We start from the raw sequence: 18,510 nt of genomic DNA on the forward strand, positions 1-18,510 counted from the left end.
AGATGATAATTTTTAAAAATTCAATGGTTAAAGATTTTCTTATTTTCTGTAAGGGGAAAGGTAATCAGATTTTTCCATTCCTAACTGGCTGCTTTCTCTGGCCTCCTTTGACAGTTTTTTCATCCATCCATCCATCCATCCATCCATCCATCCATCCATCCATCCATCCATCCATCCATCCATCCAAACATGTACAGATTGGGCATTGTGCTTTGTGCCTATTATGTGGTGGTGAGTGAAACCGAAATAGTTCCTGTCCTCAGGGAGTTTATGGGTGAGGCTGGAGAAGCCAGTAAAACAGTTAAGCAAATAAATGTGTAATTATAAATTGAGAAAGTGGCTAAGAAGTGTGTTATATTGTTGAAAAAGGCAAGAAACTTCAAGTAAGGTCTTCCCGAAAGACCACTAGGCCCTCTTGCCAGGCGACCAAGCTCTGTGGCAGGGGCGGGGGAGTCTCTGCGGAGCCTCGGGTCGCCCCAGGGTTGCCCTCTGGCTGGGAATCTGAGCGGGGTGGAGGCCTCCCCTCAAAAACCATCCCCTTCCAGCCTCCGACTGCGACATGAAAGGGCGGCGAAACTTGATTTTCATTGCAACTCCAAACCTGAAATAAGAACCAGTCTCCAGGTTCTAACAGTCTTGTTTTCAGAAAACGTATCTGAGTAATTCTCTTAGACAGGAGAGTTGCTGAAAAGGGTCCCGGCCCTGATCTGCTCCAAGGGAAATTTTCCAATTGCACACACCCATTGGGTGCTGGGAGGAGCACCGAGGAGACTCCGCGGCACATGCCATTGTCTTCAAAAAGTGCGCGATGACAACTGTGCGGGAAAACAAAGAGGCGGGAGGCTGGCGGGTGCGGGCGGGAGTCCTGCCCGGCCGCTAGGTCCGCGGGCAGGCGGGGGCGTCTTCGCGGCCTGGAACCTGGTGGTGCGGGTCTCGCTTCCCGGGCGGCCGCGGGGAAGCATTTCAGGGCGGGACCGAGAGCGGCGCCTGTAAACACGGCCGGGCGGGGATGGTTCGCGGCCGCCGCCGGCACCGCCCGCCCGCCCGCGGCTTCTCGGCGCCCAGCCCCGGCCGGAGGAGGCTGCGGGCCCAGCAGGTGAGCGCGAAGCGGCGGCGGGGCCGGTGAGCACCCGCCGCCTCCGTGCCGCCCGGCCGACCCCCGCGGGCGGGCGTGGGGATGACGGGACCGCACCGCCCGGGAGCCTCCTGCGGGAGCGGCGGCTGCGCCGCTTCCACGCTCTGCTTTTGATTTCATTCTGGAGACGGCGCTGAAAGGCAGTGGACCGTGGGTGAGGGGCGATGACCTGATGCCTTGTCTGTTTGTTTTTATGAATTAGTTATATGAGTAGAAAGCAGGGAAATAGCCGGTCCCGCCCTGTGCGTTGTTTAGAGTGCCCGGGACGCCCCCCTCCCCCCCTCCCCCCAAGAAGCCAAACCATCAGGCTGGGGGTCCCAGGGAAACAAGTATTGCTCCTTCTGTGGACTGCGCTCGTTTTTAATGTATAGTAAATGAAACTGTGTCACCGATGACAAGCATGATTTGGCCTTCTCTCAGAGAATTACTAAGCTAAAAAAATCGGCGTGAGGAAATTGAAGACCCACGCCTCAGATGAAATAAGTTACTACTGAGGTAGACAAATGAATGGCAAATTAAGACTGGTCCACATTTGTAGCTTGCAAAGCAGGACGTTTTTGGATTTCCCCGGTTCAGCTGAGATTGAGCTATGTGCGGTTGTAAACTTATTTGGAAGTTTTTTCCTTCTTTTCATTTTTCCACCTTGGGAAGGAGAAACACCTGGGGTTTTTTCTTTACTATTTTAATTTCAGTACTCACAGTGAATTGTAATTTGTATTCATTCATAAGATATATTATTGTAAATACCACATGGAAGTTATAACTGCAGTACCTGAAATAAATATAAGGCAGTTTGTGTGTCATTAACTTCATGAAAATGCCTTAACCATCATTGGGCTAAAAAGGTCAGTAGACATGTGGCACCTTGGTCAAATAATGTAACTTCTAGTTAGTAGAAAAATATTAGGTAAAATTGCACACGGAGAAGTGTTTTTAAATTGTGCACATCAAGGAAATACTATTGATGCCTGATGAGTTTGTATTTACAATGAATATTTTCACAATTTAGTGGTTTTAGCAGGAACTGTAAAGCTAGACTGGGTTTGAATTCCTTCTTGGCCACTTTCCTATTTTGTAACCTTGGGCCCTTTACTTACTATGTTTTTTAATCTGTAGAATGAGAATAATAACAGTACTGATCTCTCATAGGATTGTCATGAGGATTAAATGTGTTAGTATTTTTAAAGTGCTTAGAGAGTGCATGTAGTAATTGCTGTTAGTAAATACATAAATTAAAAATATACATGTTGAAAGTGGTTACCAGGTGGTTACCAGGAGCTGGGGGGCGGGGAGCAATATGGAGAATTGTTAAATGGGTAGAGAGTTTCAGTTTTGTAAGATGGAGAGTTCTAAAGATTGGTTGCACAACAGTGTGAAGGTACTTAACGGTACTGAACTGTATGCTTAAAAATGATTTAGAAGGCCAATGTTATATAATGTGTATTATAAAAAGTTTCCCACAATTAAAAATTTTTAAAAAGTACCAGTGTTAGCAAAGGTATGTATTCAGAATCTTTATTAGCGCACAGCAGCCCCTTTGTGAACATGCAACTCCCTCAGTCATCAGTAAGATTCATTTATTTGGTAAATTCGTGCAATTAAGAAATCATGAAGAGCACAAACAAATTATTTAAAAAAATGATACCTAAAAGCCTATGGCAGGCACAGTTCTAAAAATGCCCCTATACCAAGATTGTGTGCCCTAATCCCTGGATCCTGTAAATATGATGAAATATTTCTTGATTATGTTTTATATGGAACAGTTAAATTTAGGACAGGGAAGTTATCTGGGTTGGCCTAATGTAATCACAGGAGCCCATAAAAGTGGAGAGTTTTCTCTGCCTGGGGAAATCAGAGATATTTGAAGCCTGAGAAGGACGGAACATGCTGTTGCTGTTTTGAAGATGGAGGGGACACTTGAGAAGAAACGGGCTACCTTAAAAAATGTGGGAGGCCTAGAGTTGCTGTGGATGGCCCAGCATGGAATCTGGAACCTCAGACCTAGGGCCACAGGTAACTGGAGTCTGCCAACAAACTGAATGAGCTTAGAACCAGATTCTGTTGCAGAGCCTTTAGTTAGGAGGGCCTCCTGGCCAACATGTTGGTTTCAGCCTGTGAAAGAGACCCTGAGAAGAGAATGCAGCCATGCCCACCTAGACTTAGACCTTCAGAATTATGAAATACAAAATGGGTGTTGTTGTAAGCTGCTAAGTTTGTGGAAATGTGTTAGGTAGCAGTAGAAAACTACAGATTCCAGCAGAAAAATAGACAAAAAATAGGAACAGACCTTCCAAAGAGGAGAAAATGAAATGGCCAATAGATGTATGAAAATGCATTCTATTGCCATTAATCAGAAAAAATGAAAGTGAAACAATAGCAAGGTACATTTTTTTCCAGATTTTACATTTACATAAATTTTTAAAAATGATAACCCTCCACACTAGTAAGCGTGCAGTGGAGCAGACACTCTCAGATGCTGTGAGGGGTTCATAACCTTTCTGAAAAGCTTGTTGGCTTGGTGTATGAAAAACCTCACTAATGTTCCTACCCTTTGATCCAGTAATTCCATTTCTAGCAATCTATCCAAAGAGACTTAGGAGAAATATTTTAAAAATTAATGTTCACAAGTGTTTTAAATGGTTTTGGTTAGAAAAGTCAGATATTGGCAAGAGTCTAAATGCCCAACAACAGGGGAACAGTTGAAATAAATTATGGTATCATCAAAAGATATGGAGTTTTACAGACATTTAAAGGGGTATTTATGAAGAATTTTAACTATGGAAAGGTGTTAACCAATTATTGTTAAATGGGGAACAGATGGGATAGAGAACCGTATCTACAGTATGCTCTAAATTATGTTTTTAAAAAAACACACCGGAAAGATCTACCTATATAGGGAAGGGGCCAAAAGGGGCTAAAATGTGGCAGAGCTTTGAAGGGTGAACAGGCATTGTTTATTTTCTCTTTTATATTTTTCTGTATTTTCAGATGTCGAACAATGAACTTGTAGTAGTTGTTTATAATCACAATAGTGCATAAACATTATTTTGAAAGCTGGTAAGTCTGTGCTGTGAGGAATACAATGAATCTAAAACATTGTCCAGTCTAATGGAGAGAATAAAAGTCCATTAAGTAACTGAAATATGTGGCAAAAAGTGATTATTTTAAAGAAAAACTATGAGATAGGAAATAATAAATATTGGAAAGGTTGGAATTGAAGTTGGCTAGCTTATTTCTCAATAGGGTAATCAGTGAAGGCTCTGTGGTAGAAGGATCGCTGAAATATAGGAAGAGAAGGTACCTGGTTGAATTTTTATTAAAAGTGTTAGTGTTTTAATAGATTCATGGATTTTAAGCTTTGGGCTATGGACCTCAGTTACCTATACAAATGGAAAATAAAGAACTGTGATGTGTATGTAACCGTTTGCAAAACAAAAAAACCCCAACCCCCCTGCATTTATGATTAGGAAACCAAGCTGGACATAGACCAGTAACATCTGCATTAAAAAACATCCAAAGCTGTATATCAGATACTTGATATACTCTGTTCTAATTTAATCAGGTGCGTAGACTAGTACTTGAAGTCGTCTTCCATTTACACGTTAAGAAGCAGGTAGGTGGGTGGGTGTTACTTTAATTACTAGCTCCAGAACACCTGATTTTAATAGAAACCTTGGGCAGGTTGTTTAGGATACTCCATATCTAGACGCTTTCCAGGAGCACCAGACCACAGCTACTCCTTCGTCATTTTTCCCACTGGCTCCCTTTCCTATTTTCACTTTACCCAATCTTCTCACACCTTTTGGAAATACAGAAAGTATCTGTTGCCCCACTGGCTTCTGGCCAAATGCTGATTTTCTGCATGGGGAAAGTTAACCCCTTAAAAGAAACTATTTGGAGGGATATCTAGCAAGGGATTGCTTTTTCTTTTAGAGTCAACTTTGTATTTGGTTCATAAATAGCCAAACTATATGCTAGTTTGGTGCTTCTGGTGTAGACTAAATAATTCAGAGGACTGAGGACTGAGTGAATGCCCCCCCAATAGTAAATTCCATGCATTACCTTTGCTCTATTTCATTGGCTACTGTAGATATTACCAGACAGACAATAAAAGGCCCACATAATTTATTTTCATACTGACAATAAGGTAAGAACTTTATTTGGTCCATGAGTGTAATTAATCTTGATGGCAACATGAGTTATGAGCAGAAATCAAAGTCAAAATACAGAGGCTGTATTGCATTGAGATGTCAGGCTTGCTATTTTCATTAACATTTTGTTTGTTTTTCAGATACTCATTAACTGTTCATTTGAGCTATGTGTTTCAAATTGGATTCCCCTGTTACATGCCACATGAGTGTGGTAGAGATTTATTTGTTCGGTTATCTTGATTAGTGTAACCAATTTATAATTCAGTACAAACTAAAGCTGCCCTGTTCTGCCTTATCTGGTTTACTTTTGGCCATTTATCTAACTGGAAATTTGCTAACTATCTACTTCACCTTGTGGTCTGTAGATGTGATTATAAATGTAGATTTTCAGTCACAGAACAGGGAAATCATGTATTGTAGGTTAGAAAACATCAGAAATGTGACCAGCAGTTTTTATGCTCCAGGAAATTATTGATCCATTTTTATTAGCACTTTAACTTATCCAGAACAATTTCTCTTCCAGCCTTAGGGATTCACTGACTCATTGACTAAACAAGTAAGACTTGAGCACTTGTTTTGTGCCATGGCACAGAGCTCTTGTACTTGGAGCTGGGAATACAATCTTAAACAAGATAGGCACACTTTTCCTTCATGAAGCTTATAGTCTAGTGGGGGAGACAGGCAAGTAACCAGGCCTTTTGTCACAGGATGAGAAGTGTGATAATTGAGGAAATCAGGGTGCTAGGGGAGCACGTAAGAGGGACGTCCAAAGTGGACGTGGGAGGTCAGGGAAGATGTGAAAACTAAGCAAAGACCTGAAGACAATTAAAATTAGTCAAGCTGTATGCCCGAGTGTTGCAGGATGGGTTGTGGAGAGGGAGATTAAACAGATAAGCCCAGGAAAGTAAGTGGCCACGAGCTCTCACAGGCAATGTTAAGGAGTGTGGTTCATTCAGATGATAACAGGTTTTAATTTTAGAAAGCCCACTCTGGCTGCCTCGTGGTGAGAGGATTAGTGGAGGGCAAGACTGGTGGGCAGAAGACTGGATGGTGGTGTCTGAAGTAAGGCAGTAACGAAGGAGAGAAATAGGTAGATTTGGCAGGTCTTGTAGAGGCAGAATCAGTATGACCCGCTGATTTGGAGTGACTGTGGTGGGTGAGGGAAGGAAGGGTCAAGGGTGATGTTCATCTTTCTGGAGTGGATGGTGCTGTCCTTCACTGTATGGAGAATGCCAGGGGTGGGGCAGGTTGAGGGTGAGATGAGGAGTTCAGTTTTGTGCATATTAGGAGTTAGGGGACAACCAAAGGCAGTTGCATATGTGAGTCTAATGTTCAGAACGGTCTGTTCCTCATCTATCACGTGGATTGTCGCAGAAGCCACGGGAATGGAGATCATTCAGGCAGAAGAGGAACTTATTAAGAGGGTTATGGGGGAAATGGAGGAATAGCTACAGTTTTGATATGGGCAGAGGAAGGAACTCATAGAGGGGCTGAAAGGAGAGCCCAGAGATAAAGGAGAAATACCAAAGAGACTGTGTCAGTGAGGTCACGAGAGCAATGCAAAGAGTGGGTGTTCAGTAGGTCAGATACTGCTGAGAGGTCAGTCAGATGGGGAGGGAAAGGTCTCCTGGGTTTAGCGACAAGGAAATTGTTAACCTCTGCCTGTGCAGATTCAGCTGAGGCAGAACCAGGTTGGGGAGAATGAGTGGGCGGTGAGAGGTGGAGTCAGAAGGTATAAAGAACAAACTTCAAGAAACTTGGAGGAAAAAGGGAGGAGGGAGAAGTGTCCTCGCTGTAGGGGAATGCAGGGGACAAGGGAGGGTGCTACTTGTTTTTTCTTCTTTGAGAAGAGACTTTCCTTTTGAATGATCCGGCATCTTGCACCATGGGATCCCTTCACTCCGGGACCACGAGAAAAGCCCGTGCGTAACAACTCCTGCTGCCTTGAACAGTGCAGGGGCAACCCTGGCGTAGGTTAAAGCCTCTCTCAGAGCTCCCTGAGCTCCCTGCTTCTCCACTGCCTCCACCAGTTCGGTGGTTTATATAATGGGAGGGCATGAAAGAATGTGTTGGCCCTTCCCCTGGGACCAGACAACCCCTCTTGCCACCCTGTACCCTGCTTTGGAGCTCACAAAACACTACATCATATCATTTGATTTACACTCCAAAACAGCGTGTGAAGAAGGCAGGACAGGTATCCTTATTTGACCTACATCTGAAATTCAGGTTCAAATGACTTGCCCCGTATTCTACATCTGGTAGTAGTGCAGGCAGGTTCAAACTCAGGTGTCCTAATTCCAGATCTTCTGATCCGAAAGTAATTGCCTTTCACTGAAAGGTTAGATATGATATTTATATCTTCACTGTAGTGTGATCATATGAAACCCTGGGCATATTGTCTTTTAGTACATTTAAGAAATAAGACTGAAAGTTGTGGGTCAACTTTGTTACTTTGTTTATACACTGATATTTGACCCCCCACCGACCCACTCTCCCAAAAGTTAAGTTGGTTTGAGAAGGAGGCAGTTTATTTGGACATGCTTAATTCTTAAAATGTGTTTGAATTATCTGTAGTCACATCTAATTTGAAACTATTTCTTTTAATTCTCTTGACACAAACACTTATTTCCAGGTTTTTAAAAAGCAAACATTTTTACAAGTGTTTGTATTTATTGCTTAAATGAAAAATGATGTCTTAGGGAAACATTAGTAAAAGGGTTGTGCAATTAGGACTATGCAAACATTTACAAAAGCACTTGTTTGGCCTAACTGAAGTCACAGTTATTATATCCTTGCAGGCATTCCAAGTATTGTGTCCAAGGTCACTAAGAGAATTGAGGTTAGCTATTTAGTTAAGAGAACAGCCTTTTATTCTGTTTGTTCAGGGACCTCTCATCCACCATTCCCTCAGAGAACTTACAATGACACACAAGTATTACAGAGGTGATTTTTCAGCAAATTAAGTATAAACTATTTCCCTGGGTATAAAGATGATATTTAGCAATTAACTTTCTAAATTGTGGGATTAACAAACAGCAAGATTTTAAAGTAAATATTAGTTAAAGCTGCTGGTATTTGACACTAAAATTCAAAGCATTGTGTATAAAATTTTAGCTGCATTATCTCAAAGCAATTAATTTACTATGAATTGTCACATAAGACTGTATGTGCATTTTAGAGTCATTTTTCCACTCACTCACTGGCCGTATTACTTTGGACAAGGTACTTCATTTCTTAAATCTCAATTTCCTTATCTGTAAAGTGGTAATAATAATAGTAGCTCTCTGATAGGGTTGTTGTGAGGATTTAACAATATAATGCAGATAAAGGGCTTAACACAATGACTGCCCTTTAGTAGGTACTCAGTAAATATTAGCTATGACTCTTGACCTTGGCTTAGGAATTATAAGAACTATCTTTACTGTTTAAAATATTTTATTAAGTGCATCATTCCACATTTAATGTGTCTGTACACACTGAAGGAGTCCCTTGCAGGACATTTTTAGGGCTTAGTATAGAGGTAGTGTCTGATGCTGGGCAGCTATTTGAGTCCCAGCTATCATATCCTATCATTCTAATGTCAGATTAAAACAAAGAAAAACAGGCCAATCAGAGTTCCAGAATGCAACTCCAGAATGGTTACACACTGTAGGAGTGTTTTAGCAGGTTCAAGTATAGTAGAGAAAGAAAAAGTCACTTAATTACCTCTCATGTACATTCACCCTAAATACCTATAGGAACCAGTTTTGTAAATATGTGCTAACCTATATGCTGGTTGTTGTTTTGAAGGTTAAAGTGGTGAGTAGTCTCCCTTCTGCTAATCAGCTGCGTTGACCTAAGGAATTAAAGTCAACAGGAAGTGAGGCGATTATTCATTTCCTGTAACGTCGAAGCCACCCAGCAAAGGCCTTCCGTTGAGCAGGTGTTGCTGTGGGTCAGAAAGCCTTGGATGGTTTGGGAAGAAGCCCTCTGCACTCTTGCCTCCCATCTATGTGGCTCTTAGTTCACTTCAGCTCACTCTTGGGCGGGGCCTCTGGAGCTGTTACTATACTGACAGCTTCATGACGGAAGCGCCATTTCTAGAGCAGGTACAGTTGGTTTGTTTGTATGTTTGTTTCCTTTGCCTTTGGTTTCTTTCAACTGAACTCATCTATATGTATATACATTATTATGTCACTTACTTGTGTTCTGTCACTTAAGACCCTTTATTGTCACTTGATTAGTAATGATTCCTTATTTATTCTCCCATAACACATTTTGTTTACTTCTGTTAAGGCACCTTTTTACACATTGTTTTGAGTTTCCCCATTAGCTAACTCTATCCTCGAGGGGAGGAGCTGCATTCTGTGTCCCTCGCATCTAACAGTGTTTGGGTACTTGGCCCATCCTCTTGTCAATACTTATTGAGTGTAAATGATTGTGTGGTTAGGAATCAGCTAGCTTGTAATAGGAATAGTAATTGCTGTAGATTTTACAAAGAACTTTCGCTTACATTATCCACATTTGTGCTTCATAGCTCTCTAAGATAGATGGGGGCAAGCACTGGCAGATTTTCATTTTGCAGATACACAGGGCCCAGAAGTGCTGAGTCAGCCTGACTTGCCTGAAGTCACTCAGCTTGGAAGGCAGTGCTAGAACATGAGCCCTTTTCTGGGTCGGAAATCACTGTTAAGTGTTCTTCCCATCACTATACCTCTGTCCCACTGAAGAAACTCAAAACTGGGTAGCTCCTCCGTTAGATTCAAACTTACTCCTTGTTTATGGTCCTTCTAATACCAGGGCCCCTGAGCAATTTAAAGTGATTCAAAAGGTAATTGAACGTGGGTGGCTTACTGGAATCAGTAATTAGACAGGGGTTCCAGGAACTTTTTTTTTCCCCATGGGGACTTCAGCTGACAATAGATGAGTCATCTTGGTTTCTCTTTCATAATCTTTAAAATAGTTCTGCTACTTTATTCACCTCTCTCTGGTGAGATGACTACATGTATTTATCAAGAGGTTTATCAAGCACTTTATAAACTATACTCTAAGCCATGCATGTGAAGATGGTTATTCTCAGTAAAGCCAAGTGATTTTTGCTCAGGTTAACTGAATTTGAGGAGTTATGTGAGAAAATTGGATGAAATTCCATCCTGTATTGGGTTTGGAAGCATCGCCACAATTACTCAGGCTCAAGATTCTAAATAGTATGACTAGCTAATGACATCTTTGAATCTAAAGCTACTTCCTTAGTTCTTTTGGGGTGTCTTGCATATCTGGGTCTCAGTGTACCTCCTTGGGGGGGGGGGGGTCATTATCTTTGTTGTTGCAGTCTGTCACATGTTTAGCCCAGGCCAGCTGGCTTTGCTTAGGTGCCACCTGCATGGACACTGGTCAGTTACTCCCTGCTGCAGTTGGAGGCTGATTCCAGCAACATGCAGTTGTTATGATGGAAATTTTCTCTTTCTTCATCTCAGTCCTAGGATGAAGATAATTTGAATAGCTCTTTGGTTTGTTTTTAAATCACTATTCCTTGCCATGGAGGTAAAGGGAAGTGGAAAACATGGAGTCGGCATTTTTGGACACTTACATAACTGAAGTTTGCGTCTGTCTTGTTTCTAAAAGCTGGACATTGGAACTCTGGTGGTTTTATGAAATGGGCTTCCCAATCAAAAGCCTTGGCTCTTCAATCCGTGGTTGACCTAGGGGCATAATAACATTACTGCCTTCAATAACAAAGCAATCTGAGATTTGAAGTGCCAGGCTTATATTTAGTTTGGTTTCTGGGAAAACATCTTTGGGGCATCAAATGTCTCAATGATTTTGCAAGTGGCAAACAATAAACAAGCACAGAGATGTACTGAAAAATGCTTTAAATGGATTGCCTAGGAGTATTTCAGAGGAACATCTCCTTACTGGTATTGGAAAGAGCTTGAACTTGAAGTCACTGGAAAATGAGACCAGCTAAGCTACTGATTTGGAGTGGTTCACAAAATAATACCTGACTGCTGCATAGGTACTTTTGTTTCTGTAAAAGGTCTGAATGAGGTCTTTTGCTACCTGATCTTTGCCATATTATTTTTAAACCTGGTTGCAATAGCTTACAAGCTCTCTCTACCAAGAAAACATTTAAAAGCTCAAATCAACATATTTTGGAAAGCATGCCAAATTTTACTTCAATAAGCTAATAATGAATTCACATATACTTTTTCCAGAAAACCAGAGTGGTATTTATATCTACAGGTGTCAGTGCTTCGCAAACACTCTTTATGCAGTTTTCATTCAACAAATGTTTACTGAGCACCCCTTGTGTACTGGCCATACTTCTAGGCCCATTGGGGGTTATAAAAATGAAATAGGGTAGAATCACTTCTCAAGTTGATGTAAGTCCAGTAGGGTAGGTGTGTGACTTTAGACAAGTTATATATCTTTGTTTTCTTGTTTTTTTTTTAAATGTCTTTATTAATTTCAGAGAGAGAAGGGAGAAAGAGAAACATCAGGGATGAAAGAGTCATTGATCGGCTGCCTCCCGCACTCCCCTGACTGGGGATTGAGACTGAAACCTGGGCATGTGCCCTGGCAGGGAATCGAACTAAGATCTCCTGGATCATAGGTTGATGCTCAACTGCTGAGCCATGCCAGCTGGGCAACAAGTTATATATCTTTGAGCCTTAGTTTCCTCATCTGTAAAGTAGGATAATAGTACCCACGTTGCACATCGTGAGAGTTAGAGATATAAAGTACCAAGCAATGTAACTGGCACAAAATAGGCTTTTGATAAATTATACAGTAATTGTTATCATCATTTCAGAAAGAACAGGCAGCATGTGCTATATGTTCTGGGGGCAGAACCAAAGACATTATGTGGATGTTTAAAGAGAGAGCAGGCCATTTTAGGATCAGGGATCAAAGAATGCTTGTGGAAGATGCAGCATTAGAGCTTGAAGAGTGGATAGAATTTCAGTAGGTGGAGGGGGGAGAGGGTACCGCAGAGATAACTGTAAGCAAAGTCTTGGAGTTGAGAAAACATGGCATTTGAGCAACACATTCCAATTTGGAGGAAAAGAGTGTATTTGATGGAAGAGAAGTGGGAAGTTGTACAGGCAAGCTAGGCCAAGACTGCGAAGGGCCTAGAGCAGCAGGTTAAAGAGGTGGATGTTGTGGTCAATGGAAGTGTCGTTGTAGGATTTTATTTGCTACCATCTCCCAGGGCCTAGAACTGTGTCCAGCCCATCGAGAGCCCTCAGCAACTATTAATTGAATGGATAACTGGGTATGATTTTAGACAAATTGAGCTTAATTTGCCATGAGATACGCCAAGTAGAAATGTCGTACAATAGTTGGGATCATAGGAACAGAGCTCGGCCTGAGATTGAGACTGAAGGTGGAAATTTGGGAGGCTTGAACATAGAGGTATTATCAAAGTCATAAGTATGGATAAATTGACCCAAGAAGCACATGTAGCTCTAGTCAGAGAGGAGAGCTTAGGCAGTGCCCCCATTGATGAGACCTATAAGGACAGGAGGAAGATAGAGACTGAGAATGAGAGGGAAACTGAGGGAGTGTGGTGCCTCTGAAACACAGGAGGAAATGTTTGAAGGGGGCAGATTAATTGCATGAAGGAGGGTCAGGACTTTGAAGGACTGTGGATGTGTAAGGAGGAGGTCGGGGGTAGTTGGAGAAGAAACCTCCAGTCGAGTGGGGGGCCCTGTGTCAGGTTGTAAGGTGAAAGTGGCACAGCACACTCTGGGACATTTATTTCTTTTTTTTTCAAGGTTAGTATTTACCAGTATTTGCTTTATGAACGTACATTTAAACCATGTGCCCAAACTGTGTATATAATCTGATTCCAATTAAATATTGGACAAAAACACAGCTATTGATTTACTCTCTCTGAGTTACGAGATCATGACTGATTTTTCTTTTCCATATTTGTCAGTATTTTCCAGAGTTTCTATGAGTATTAATTACTTTTAGAACTGGAAAAAACACTATACAAATTATTTTTTTAAATGTTATACTCCTTATGTATTGCATGGCAATAAACTTATAAAACTATTCTAGCTGCTTCTAAAATTATTGAAATTTGTATACAATGTAGCCATTTAATGTTCCCTCTAGGCCTGTGAAAATGGGATTCTACCTGTTTCTAGCTGTCCTTCTCTGAAAGACCCCTGAACATGTCTTATGAGGTCTCCATTGGCACTATTTCCTCACCTGCTGCTTGTGGCTTATCCGTATTTCACCAACATGCTTACTTTGCCTTTATGACAAAAAGCACCATGAACAATCATAACCTCTTGTAGCCTCATAGTCCAGAAGTGTCATGTTACTGGGGTCAGACCCTTTTGTGGTGGATCTGTCGCATTATGTAAGTCTTAGAAAATTCTCAGTGAGCCACAGCCTTAACCAAAGTGGAGAACATGTGAGAGCCACATGTGCTGACCATCCCAGCAGCCACCCTCGATGTGAAAAGGACTGGCAGAAATAGCTTATCCTAGGTGTCCTTGGCATTGCACTTTGCTCCATAGTCCAGCTGCTTCTAAAATTACGTGGTCCCAGACACCCTCTCAGCACCCATTAAATTCTGATTACAAGCCATTTAGTCAAGTTGGGGGTAGGGGGTGGGGAGTCGGTACCTTTACCAAACAGCTTCGGAGAGCATGGCATCTCTCTGTGGGCTGGGCTGGCCTTATTGCTCATCTCTGCTTCTGCCTCTCTCTGTATGGGAGGACTGCTGGATTCATCTTGTTAATTAGCCTTGCCCAATGAGCATGTAAACAGCAAATTTCCTTGTTAGAAAATAGCAATACACTGATCCTCCATCCTTGCACAGGATTCTTGGTGTTGAGCTTTGATTACCACTCTAACCAAGGGACCCAGCTTCTCAATCTGTTAAATAGAGGAAATGACCCTTTTTACAGAAAGGATATGCTATACAAAAATAAGATAAAATATCTAGAGATCATTGAGTTTGGCTGAAAACTAGTGTATCATAAATAGTTGGTTGCTGACTTGCCTTTGTTGGGATGACAAATCTTTCCAGGGAGGGAGAGACCAGGAGCACGTGGTTGTCGAATGGGTGAGGTCCAGTGGTGTGTTCGTAATTATACATCAGCATACATTTTTTAAAGGCACGCTGGAACAGCTACCTAGTGAATGATCCACAGGCGAAGCAATTTGATATTAGCAACTTTATTGGATACAGGTAGCTGAGTGAGGCACCCAGAGGTTAATGTTTTGCCAGAGGCCACCCAGCCCATGTGTGGTTGGTTGGGCCAGATATAGAACAGTCCTAATTAGCTCCTGATTTCCAGTTTTGTGCCGAGGCACAGCACACTGTGCTCACACACTAGCTTTACTCAATTCCCTCTGTCAGAGGGAGGTACTCTTCACATTTTGCCTTGTCTGAATATGTTGTTATTAATTTTTTTTAAAATATATTTTTATTGATTTCAGAGAGAGGAAGGGAGAGGGGGAGAGAGAGAGAGAGAAACGTCAATGATGAGAGAGTCATTGATCGGCTGCCTCCTGCATGCTCCCGATTTGGGATCGAGCCTGCAACCCGGGCACGTGCCCTGACCAGGAATCGAACCCCAATCGCCTGGATCCTAGGCCGATGTTCAACCGCTGAGCCACGCCCGGCCGGGCTGTTGTTATTAATTTTTAATTAATTAATTTCAAAACCAAACGAGGCAAACTAGTAAGAGGTGTTTACTCATAGAGATTGGCATCAGACCCTTGTAGCAAATCTGAGGGCTATCCATCCTAATATAGCATAATAAAATACTGACAAATATGGAAAAGATGAAATTCCAAAACAAATAAGGTTGGCAGGTGTAGCCCAAGAGGATGAAGGAGTAGAGTGTCTATAGGAGGGTAAAGAGGGCATTGTGCCTGCTGTCAAGTAGCTCAGAATGTAGAGTGGCAGCCAGAGAGGTGGTCTATTATTCGAGTACAGTGCAGCGAGCCTAGGGTGCTTGGAGAGCCTGGGCAATTTGGAAGGCTCCCAACTCGAACCAAAGCATGGAGGAGTAAAACCACAGGGTGCAGGTTGGTCAGGAACTACCAGCTGGAGAGGTGGAGAGGTCATGAAGGGCTGGGAACGTCCTGTGGAGGAATGACCATGCGTTCATTCAGCACACGTCTGCTGGGCGCCTTTTTGTGTGTCGGACGCTCTTCTGTGCACTTGCAACACTTCAGTGAATAAAATGCACATAAATTCCGACCCTCGAGGAGCTTACATTTTAGTTGGAGGAGAGAAACACTGGACATTAAGTAATAAGTTAAGTGGTGTGCAAGGACAGTAAGTATGAGGGAAAGGGGTCGAGCCAGGTGATTAACACAAAGAGTGGCAGTAAGTCCTGTTGACAGTAGCTGCCCTTGCTAGGATATGATGAACATGGTTTTACGCTCAAAGCACATAGCCCGAGTCTAATGAGGAAATCCCCACTGAGGGACAAGCTATCAGATACCTGACTAGTGTTCGTCAAAAACGAGGAGGTCTGAGACTGTCACAGCCAAGAGGATGCCAAAGAAACATGACAGCTAGTCATGTGGCATCCTGTGTGGGATCCTGGAACAGAAGATACTAGGGAAAGATGAAGGAAATCGCGACAAAGTATGAACTTTAGTTAACAATAGCATATCAATATCAGTTCATTCATTGTGACAGGTGTACCACACTAACGTAAGATTTTACATGGAGGAAACTGGGTGTGAGGTATATGGGAATGCACTGTACTATCTTTGCAATGATTCTGTAAATCTAAAACTGTTTTAAAATGAAAAGTTTAGTTTTTTAAAAAGCAGAGTAAAGGGAATCAGAAATCTAGGGCAGAGATATGTGTTATAATTTTAAATAGGGTGGTAGGGCAGGCTTCATTGTAAAGGTGACATGAACAATTATTTAATGAAAGACTTGGCCATGTTGCTATCTGGGGAGCAGCCAGTTGCAAAGACCCTGAGGTGAGATGTGTGGGCAAGTTTGAGAACCAGCAGATAGAAGGGAAGGTGGAGGGCAGAGGGTGTGTGAGGTCACAGAGGAAAGGTGATGGTGCAGATCAGGTAGGGAGGGGCTTTTAGGCTTGTTATTCATGTATCGTGTGCCAAGAATCATGCCAGGTATCAATTTTAGTTAATTCTCTCAACTATCCTTGGAGAGAGAGGGATTATTAATTTGCTGATTTCGCAAATGAAAAAACTGAGATTAGAAAGGTAAAGTAACTTATTGAAGTCCTGATGGTAATTTCTTCCTTCCTTCTGAGCCCCAAAGTTGTCTCTGCTGACCTCTGCCTCTTCTTTTTAGGAGGCTGCACTATATTCTCTAGGCCAGGAGTTGGCAAACTGCGGCCCATTGGAAAAGCTGGCCCTCTGCTTGGTTTTGTTTTGTTTTTTAAGTTGGGATAAAAAACACATGTAAAATTTGCCCTCTTGATAGTGTAAAATATATTCACATTGCTGTGAAGCAGATCTCCAGATCTATGGCTACTTTTCCCACTATAGCCATGGAGCTGAATAATTGCAGAAGTGATTGTATGGCCCACAAAGCCCAAACTATTTATTATATTCTCTAGCTCTTTACAGAAAATGTTTGCCAACTCCTGTTCTATTGGGGAAAGTCTGAAGGGTTCAGAGAAGTGATGTGGGGGCTGCATTAGAGGAGGAAGACTTGCTGGCTTTGTGGGGGGACACAGACATGGATATGGAACTTGCCCTTATAGTCTAATTGAAGTGGAAAAGACAGTTTACAAAGTTGAGTTGTTTAGTGATGCTTTAAACATTCATGGAAGGGGGAGACCCAAAGGGATTGATTCCTCAGGAAAGACTTCATAGAGGATTGGGATTTGGGATGAGATGGGTGGGGTCAGTGCAGGGTGTGGAGAGCTGCTTCAGCCTTCTCACCAAACCTTAAATGAGGCAGGACAGCGGAAGCACTTAGAGCTGTGTCACGTACAGGAAGTGCTCCACTAGGATGCAAGTTCCACGAGGGCAGGAATTTAATCTCTTGTTTACTGTTGTATCTCCAGTGCCTAGAACACAGTAGCTGCTTCAGAAAACATTTATGGAATGAATAAACCACTGCTACTCTCAGTAACTCTTTTTAGCTATTTAATTTGTACTGTGCAAATGCAGGCAAAGACTGAGTTTCTTACACTGGTCTGTTCATTTACTTATTACACTAAGCAGTGATATTCTTTGGTGGGGGGGGCTGTTATTAAAACAGCAGCTGTCTTTATTGTTTATTGCAAGAGATAATCGTGCTGTGGCAAGAGGGCTGCAAATCAGAGGGACTGACAACAAAGGAAAAAGGAGAAAAAGAAAACAGTGTCATGATTCTAAAGATAGCCGCTCAAAAAAGAACTCATTCATTTGTTCAACGCATATTTTTTGGGCTGCGGTTGTGTACTGGGGGCCCAAGGGTGAGCAACATAGACAGTTGCTGCCTGAGGGGATATTGACATTGAAACTTGTCATTACAAATGTGATGTGTGTAACGTACAGAAGTACAGGTGCCATGGAAACCTAAACAAGGACATTTCACCTAGTCCAGGACACCAGAGAAGGCTTCCCTGAGGAAGTGATGCGTCCTGATTATTGGTTGCTGTGTGACAAACTACTCCCAAACCTTGTGTCTTAAAACAATTTATTATCCCTCACGGTTCTGGGTTAACTGGGCTCAGCTGGAAAAGTCTCACTTGGGATCTCTTATGAGTTGCAGTTAGATACTGACTGGTGCTGGAATTTGGAAAACTCAGCTGGGCTCTCATCCAAGACGGCTTCTTCACACACATGTCTGGTGCCTCTGTGCTCTAATTCGTGGCCTGTTTCTAATATCTGTTTCCATCCTCTGTCCAGGCAGTTTTATGACTTATTTTCTTACGTACCTCACCATCGACTGTGGGCCTCTTTAGGGTGAGAGCTGTGTCTTATTCATCTTTCCATCTTTAGTGTCTTGTTTATGGTGTGACCTTATTAAATGATGAAAGGATGAATAGATGAGTGACTTCCAGAATGCCTTGTTAAACAGCATTCACGTGGTTTTAAATTGAACTGTTACTCCCCTTTACTGAGGGTTAAATGAGGCATGCATATGAAAGTGTCCATGAGACTTCCTACTCTCTCTGGACCTCAGTGTCTCCTTCTGTGAAAGGTTGGGGTTGAAAGGATGATCTCAGATGTCTATGGTTCTAGAACGTGTGGGATAGAATGTTCCAGGACCTAGGGATGCTGGCTGTCAGTGGC

The 18,510-nt window shown here is 42.3% G+C and overlaps 1 protein-coding gene across 3 annotated transcripts in view; it reads left to right on the top strand.

Annotated features, from left to right (window-relative positions):
* The first annotated feature begins 1,024 nt into the window (after window positions 1-1,024).
* The window catches only part of PLEKHM3 (pleckstrin homology domain containing M3), a 156,746-nt gene continuing 139,260 nt past the window's right edge, over window positions 1,025-18,510 (top strand). The window contains exon 1 of one of the 3 annotated variants that reach the window (XM_087819620.1): window positions 1,025-1,096. The gene's annotated coding sequence lies outside the window, so the exon portion shown is untranslated. Of the gene's footprint in view, window positions 1,097-1,172; window positions 1,290-9,147; window positions 9,375-18,510 lie in introns of those variants that run through there. The other 2 variants (XM_016196718.2, XM_016196719.2) reach the window with 2 other exon arrangements.

Source organism: Miniopterus natalensis, chromosome 8 (genome assembly GCF_054644295.1).
Source record: "Miniopterus natalensis isolate mMinNat1 chromosome 8, mMinNat1.hap1, whole genome shotgun sequence".
NCBI lineage: Eukaryota > Metazoa > Chordata > Mammalia > Chiroptera > Miniopteridae > Miniopterus > Miniopterus natalensis.